This window comes from Hordeum vulgare, chromosome 7H (genome assembly GCF_904849725.1).
Source record: "Hordeum vulgare subsp. vulgare chromosome 7H, MorexV3_pseudomolecules_assembly, whole genome shotgun sequence".
Taxonomy (NCBI): domain Eukaryota; kingdom Viridiplantae; phylum Streptophyta; class Magnoliopsida; order Poales; family Poaceae; genus Hordeum; species Hordeum vulgare.
Window position 1 is genome coordinate 138,012,914 of NC_058524.1, and position 6,953 is coordinate 138,019,866.

Below are 6,953 nucleotides of genomic sequence, written 5' to 3' on the forward strand. Positions count from 1 at the left end.
CTCAAATTTTTTTTAGGATCACACGGATATTTTTGGAATCTATATGATGCCGATGTGACGGAGTTCAGTCTTGGTGCCTCCTATCTGCTCTAAGTCTCAGGGGAGTTGAGCTCCAGGGGATTCTTGAGCACATTGTTATCATTCAGATTTCTTAGTATCTCAGAACGAAGGATGTTCGTAATTGTTTCAATACTAGTAGTGGCGAGATAACCCCGATGTCCCCAGTACTGGTGCAGATTGTTCGGGAGTACTGCCATACTTGTATCGTTGTGATCACGAGGGTCTGTTGTAGACGAAGGTTCGAGATTCTGGTTGTGTGTTGACGGATGTGATACAGGTGACGGGTTAGTATAGGAGTTGTGTGATATTACTCCTTTTATCCATGTACCAGATTGCATGACCAGATATTTCGGGAATTCTTAGGTGGGAATTCAAGTAGTTGCTTATAGGACAATCTTTCAACAAATGCATGATGTTAGGTTGGGGTTCGACATCTAGTGGATTCATGTTCACGAAAATATCGGACGAAATGTTTCTCATGAGTTTGTTCTGGCTTGTTTCATAAGCCTCACCCTTTGTTTTGTTGATTATGGTAATTCAAGTTGCTTCGATGTCAAGTGGTGATTTTAGATCTTTCCTAAGAGGTGTTCTCATATTTTTATGTGAATGCTAATTCTTTTGCTCAATCAATTGTCTTATCATTCTTGTCAACCGGAGTCGTCATGTTAATTCTTTTCCAACCGGTGTGTTTCTCTCCAAGTGGATTCAATCCTCTTAATTTTTGCAAGATCATTCTCTCATTGTATTACCGGAGTTGTCTCATCTGTCTCAAGTTGTCTTTGTTTTTCCCCACCCTCCCGCCCTTTTTCTCGGTGATTCAATTTTCATTCAAAAGTTTTCTTTTTATTGTGCTTCCGCTGTCTGTCCTTTCTCCCTTACCCGGTGATTCGTTGCGAAGATTAGCAGGAGCTTAGTGTTCATCTTTATTCAATCTTGTTATCTTTTCCGGCCAATCCAATTTAATTATCCGTGTCATCTTATCCATTCATCCTTGTAATTCTTTCCTATGTTGGAGATTCTTATCAGCCTATCTTGTTATTCATTTCTCTCTAGTCTATACAGAGTGCTGAAGTTATCTCAGAAATTCTTGTTTTCAGATCTTTCATTATTTCAAGCTTCTCAACCTCATTTAGTTCTCTTCATACCGGTGCAGTATCTCTCGTTCTAGCAATCTTTTCAACGGTGGTTTCTTCGAGTGGGCCCATAACCCACACGTTTTTCCCAGGATCTTTCCTGGAACTTTTAATCTCTTCCGGAGGTCTTTAATTCTTTCAACTATGACGTAAGTATGAATTTCATCAGTCATATCCCTTCTCCAAGATCTATTTGAATTAACTCTCATATTTTGCTCAACCTTGCATTCTTCATTATTCCGGAGTGTCTTAGTTATTCTTGGTGGTGTTCTCCTTTTCATTTCAGCTTTGAAGATTCGAAGGAGTGTTTCTCTTAATCTTTGTCCATTCTCTTGGAGATTCATCATTTCAGCTTGGTGTCGTCATTTTATTTGTTCCAATCATGAGTATCCCTTTCTTGCCATCCGTTGCGTTTCTGAGTTGTTTTTATTCTCGATCCTCCGAAGGCCATCATTTTAGAAGATTCTTCGTTCTCAGCTTTCAGCTTTCATCCTCAATTCTTGTCCATTGTTGTCTCTTCGTTCGTCTCTCGATTATCCGGTGCCTTGTTCAAGTTTTCTCTCAGGTGGCTCATGAGCTCTTCATTCTCATGTTTCTCCATTAATTCGTGGTGTTCCCATTCAATTGTGAATTCTTACCGGTGCTTCCTTCAATTTTGCCTCAAATTGTGCTTATCTCTCTGTCTCTTCAAGATTCTTTCAAGAGGAATAAGTGGTATGCTAAATCCGTTGCTTGTCATCAATTAAACTTGATGAAGGATAAGCATAACATAATTCTTATTCCTCTTTCATAATGATTTAAATTCTTCTTCCGGGGTGGCTCACGATATCAATTCCTTTTTCTCAAGTGTTCTTATCTTTTCTTTTCCGGAGTTCCAAGTTTGCTCAAGTATCTCTTCGTGAAGCTTCATCGAAGTCTTTGCAAGGCTTCAATCTTATTCTTTCATCCTTCATATCTTGCATCATCCTTTTGATACGGAGGTTCGTCTTGGTGGTTCTTCAAGGATGTGATTTTCTCAAGGTGTTCTTCAACATTCCTGATGGAGTACCTCAAGTTTTCTTCTCTTGCGTTTCCAAGTGCATTTGTTCTTCCTTTAGCCTTTGAGGTGGTATTATAGCATTTTGTTAGTGTAGGAGCCTTGAAAAGATTCCTTTCAAGAATGAGACAATTAAACCCACCAATTCTATGATCATGAGATATTTCAACCCATGATTTCTGCATTGAGCTATCTTGGTTTGGATTTCACCTAAAGCTTCTCCTATGGATTGTTGCTATCATGGTGCTTGTTATTAATCCTAGTTCTCAAGGTATCCTCTTGGTGTAAGAATTGTTCATATCTTGTTTCTCCCAATCTATCCTTGTTTCTTTTGGTGGTTGGTTGTCACCTCATATTGGTTAGATGATCTTCATAAGCCCACTTCTGTCTTGTTCTTCGTTGTTGGTTTTCCAACTACTAAGTCAATTCTCTGTCCGGAGGCTCTTCAATTCTATTGTGATGATAGTTGTCATTCTTTTGCTTCATTCTCTTCTTCCGCTTGAGCTAGTTCATACTCTCTTGTTCCGGAGGCATTGTGTTGTTGCTCTTTTGGGTCAATCTTGTTGGTCTATCAAGATCATGGTGTTCCCTTGCTCTATTTAGTTGTTTGTTATGAATATTGTCTAATTCTCTCTTCTTATCGAATTTTTTGTCCCATTTTCCTACCGAAGTGCTGCCGAAATTTTCCGTGAATTCTTGCTTGTTTCTCATATCTGTCCTCATCTCTTTGCAACCTTCAAGGATCGTTGATTTCACTCGTTTTTCAAAAAAGCGACTAAATTTCACCTCTTGTTCTTTCTGATCCTCTCCCCCTTTCATTCTTGGATCTCGGGGCGAGATCCTCTTGTAGTGTAGGAGAGTTGTGACAGCCCGATGTCGACGTTCCAGAAGATTCCCCCTTCTTTCCGTTTTCGTCGTGTGTCTATTTTCTTTTTTCGCATCATCATCGCATCATGCGCATCATCTGCATTTCATCGGCATCTCCGTGCCGCCAGTTTTCAAAACTTGCACCCGTTGTTAGTTGCCGGTTATCGTCGTTGTCTGTTCTGAGCCCGACCGCACTCGCACGCGCCCGCGGCATCGTTCGAAACCCTGTTTTAAAAGCGTGCGTAAAACTTTCTCTGATCGAGGTGAAACTTGGCACGCGATCGCGATTAGATATAGCTAGGCCGCCTGTCGAATTTCGTCGCGATCGGAGACCGTCTGGTACCCGAACGGTCGACCGTAGCGGCACCGTATTCGGTCTATCGTCGGACATCTGTCGGTGTTTTGAAATACGTTGCCGGGTCGCCCGTTTTCCCTCTCATCTTCGCCTAGCCCCTCTGCACAGTGCGTCGACCCTACGCGCGGCCAGTCCGAAAACCTCCCGAAACCCAAACCGGACGGTCCTGACCGTTGGATCCGGATCAACCCCGTTTTACCGCAAACAGTCATCAGTTTGTCCATTGGACTCCCTAGCCTATTCATTCTCGACCGTTCGATTTATATCGAAGGGTCCAAATGCCCCTTTGAACTAACCAAATTATTATTTGTAGTCCACCTAGACCTAACCCTTGCCCAATCCCGATCCCCACTATTTTCCTCGATCTCCTCTCCCTCCTCCCGACAGCGCCGCCTCCCTGCCTAGAATCCCACGCGCTCAGCCTCTCCTCCCGATCCCCTCCTCGATCTCGTTGCCCTCGCACCGCGTGAGAGTCCTGTCGAAGCCCCTCTCTTCTCTCCTTCTATTCATGTCTCTCTCTCTCGGTCTCTCATCTTTCTCTCGTTTCTTATCTTCAGACCTCCATGGACGCCACCAAGGAGCTCACCCTCACCGTTCTCGCGGCGCCAGCCGCCTCCACCACCGGGAATAGATCCGTGACGCCAAGACCCCCTCGGATCTGCATCGAGCTCGCCTCCCTGCCCCATCCACGGCGCGTCGTCGTCCTCCGTGGTGCTCCCCTGCTGTTTGCTATTTCCTCTGTTCTTCAGAGAAAACGAGCAACGCCAGCGCCCTCCTGCGCGTTGACCAAGCCGAGCGCCGCAGCCACATCACGAGCCACGCCGGTATCCCCACCTCTCCTCGTCTTTCCCCCGCTCCCCCTCTAACCCAACTTTCTCCCTCTCTCTGTTGGATGCAGCTTGGATGTGCTGCTCCGCCATGGACGTAGGTCCTCGAGCTCGCCCCAGGTGCAGCTCGTGGCCGTGCTAGGGCCCCCTCTGCCCTCGTTGCTCGTGGGCTAGGACGCCACCAAGCTCCAGCGCTAACTGCTCCCAATCCAGCCCCCGCCGAAGTCCTAGCGCCGCCCCTAGCCTGCATCCCCGCCGACCCTTCTGTCTGCTGTAAGGAAGTGTCCCGGTCTGAACTTTGTTTGTTTTGCCTAGATCCATTATGTCTGTCCAAATTATTCAGTATAGCCACCACTTTTGAGCATGAGCACAACGCTAGCCGAGCTGGCTAGCGCAGCAAGTCTACTAAACTGAAGGTCCCGAGCTCGAGTCCTCGGCACCCCCAATTTTGCTGGTGCCTTCTATTTTTTTGCGCGCACACACGCAGACATAGTTCTTTGAGGCGATTTCAGCCCTGGGCCACTGCACTATGGTGCAATCGGTCCATTAAACTCTCATGCATGATTAAAACTGTTAAGCTTGCTGGTTGCATCGTTTTGCGTGTCGTGCCGTGTTAATACCGTTTTACCCGTAACTTTTGATCCGTAGCTCCGTTGGAGATAATCTATATATGTAGATCGAGTAGAACGATGTGTAGAATCACATGCACCACTTTTTTTTGCCGTTTAACAAACATAAAATGTTATTAGGACAAATCTGGACAGAATTAGAATTTAACGCATGGGGTCATTTCGGAGATGCTATAAGTTGTTTCCGACCTCATTTAAAATGCCTAGCTAGGTAGATTAATTTGCGCTTCACCTCTTGCCATGTTTAACCACATGTAATATTGTCGTGTATCTAATCGGGATTGAACTAAATAAATAAACGTGGAGTTTCGTCAATATGCAACTCATTGCATATTGAACTTCACTTAATGTGTAGTGTTTGTTTGTCGTGAGTTGTCATGCCGTGACTTGCATGTATTCAGCTGCTCATGCATCATATGTGGGTTGCATTTTGTGTTGTGCATCTTGTGGTGAATATCGTGAGTTGATGCTTGTTACCGGTTTCCCCCATCTCGATAGAGCTCCGCAAGTGTGTCGGATGTGAGGACCCGTTTGACTACGTCGGTTCGTCTGCTTCACGGAGTCATTCTTCTTCCAAGCGGGATCTCAGGCAAGATGATCATTTCCCCAGATACCATTACTATCATTGGCATGCTAGTTTTATCGTTTCTGTCGTTATGTCTCGTTGCCTACCACATATTAAATATCAGCCTCTCAACAATGCCATGGAACCTTCAACCTGTTCAACCTAGCAAACCACTGATTGGCTATGTTACTGCTTGCTTAACCCTGTTGATAGCGTTGCTAGTTGCAGGTGCAGATGCTTCTATGTGAAAACATGGGTTCCTTGTTATATCACCATATTAAATGCTATTTAATTTAATGCACCTATATACTTGGTAAAAGGTGGAAGGCTCGGCCTTTCTAGCCTGGTGTTTTGTTCCACCTTTGCCCCCTTAGTTTCGGCTACCGGTGTTATGTTCCATAATTGAGCGCTCCTAACACGATCGGGGTTGTTATGGGGACCCCCTTGATAATTCGTTTTAGATTAAAGCTGGTCTGGCAAGGCCCAACTTTGGTACTACATTTTCCTAACCACCTAATAAAATTGCATAGGGACCCGCCGCCACCCGCGGACTATTTTGATCAACCCCCGGGCCAGTGCTCCTCATGAGTGTTGGTCCCACCTGAGCGATGTCTGGCGCCCCTCTGATCACCCGGAGGTTTAGCGATCCCGACGTCTAGCACATCCGTCGTGTCCTGAGAACGAGGTACGCGACTCCTATCGTGATCGTCGACACGTCGGGCGGCCTTGCTGGATTAGTTTTACCTTTGACGAGATATCTTGTGCATCGGGATTCTGGTGATGCTTTGGGTAATGTCAGAGTTGAGGTTTTCCATTAGGGAATCCGACGAGATCGCGAGCTTCGTGATTGAGGATTTCTATGCGGCTTGTGGTAATTTGTGATGGACTAGTTGGAGCACACCTGCAGGGTTAAATCTTTTTGGAAAGCCGTGCCCGCGGTTATGTGGCAACGTGGAAACTTTGTTTAACACTGGTTCTAGATAACTTGAAGTTAATTAATTAAAATATGCCAACTGAGTGCGTAACCGTGACTGTCTCTTTTGTGAGTTCCTTCTCCGATCGAGGACACAATGGGGTTATGTCTGACGTAGGTAGGTGTTCAGGATCATTCTTTTGATCATGAGTAGTTCACGTTCGTTATGCGTAGATCTTGCCCTCTTATTTCTTGTACTCGTAAGTTTAGCCACCAAATACATGCTTAGCCGCTGCCGCAACCTCACCACTTAACCATACCTCACCTAATAAGCTTTGCTAGTCTTGATACCTTTGGAAATGAGATTGCCGAGTCCCTTGTGGCTCACAGATTACTATAACACCAGTTGCAGGTACAGGTAAAGGTTACTTGACGCGAGCGCATTGATTGTTCATTTGGAGTTGCTTCTTCTTCTTCTTCATCGATCTAGGATGGGTTCCAGGCCGGCAGCCTGGGATAGCAAGGATGGACGTCGTTCTTCTTTTGTCGTTTGTTTTCGTCCGTAGTC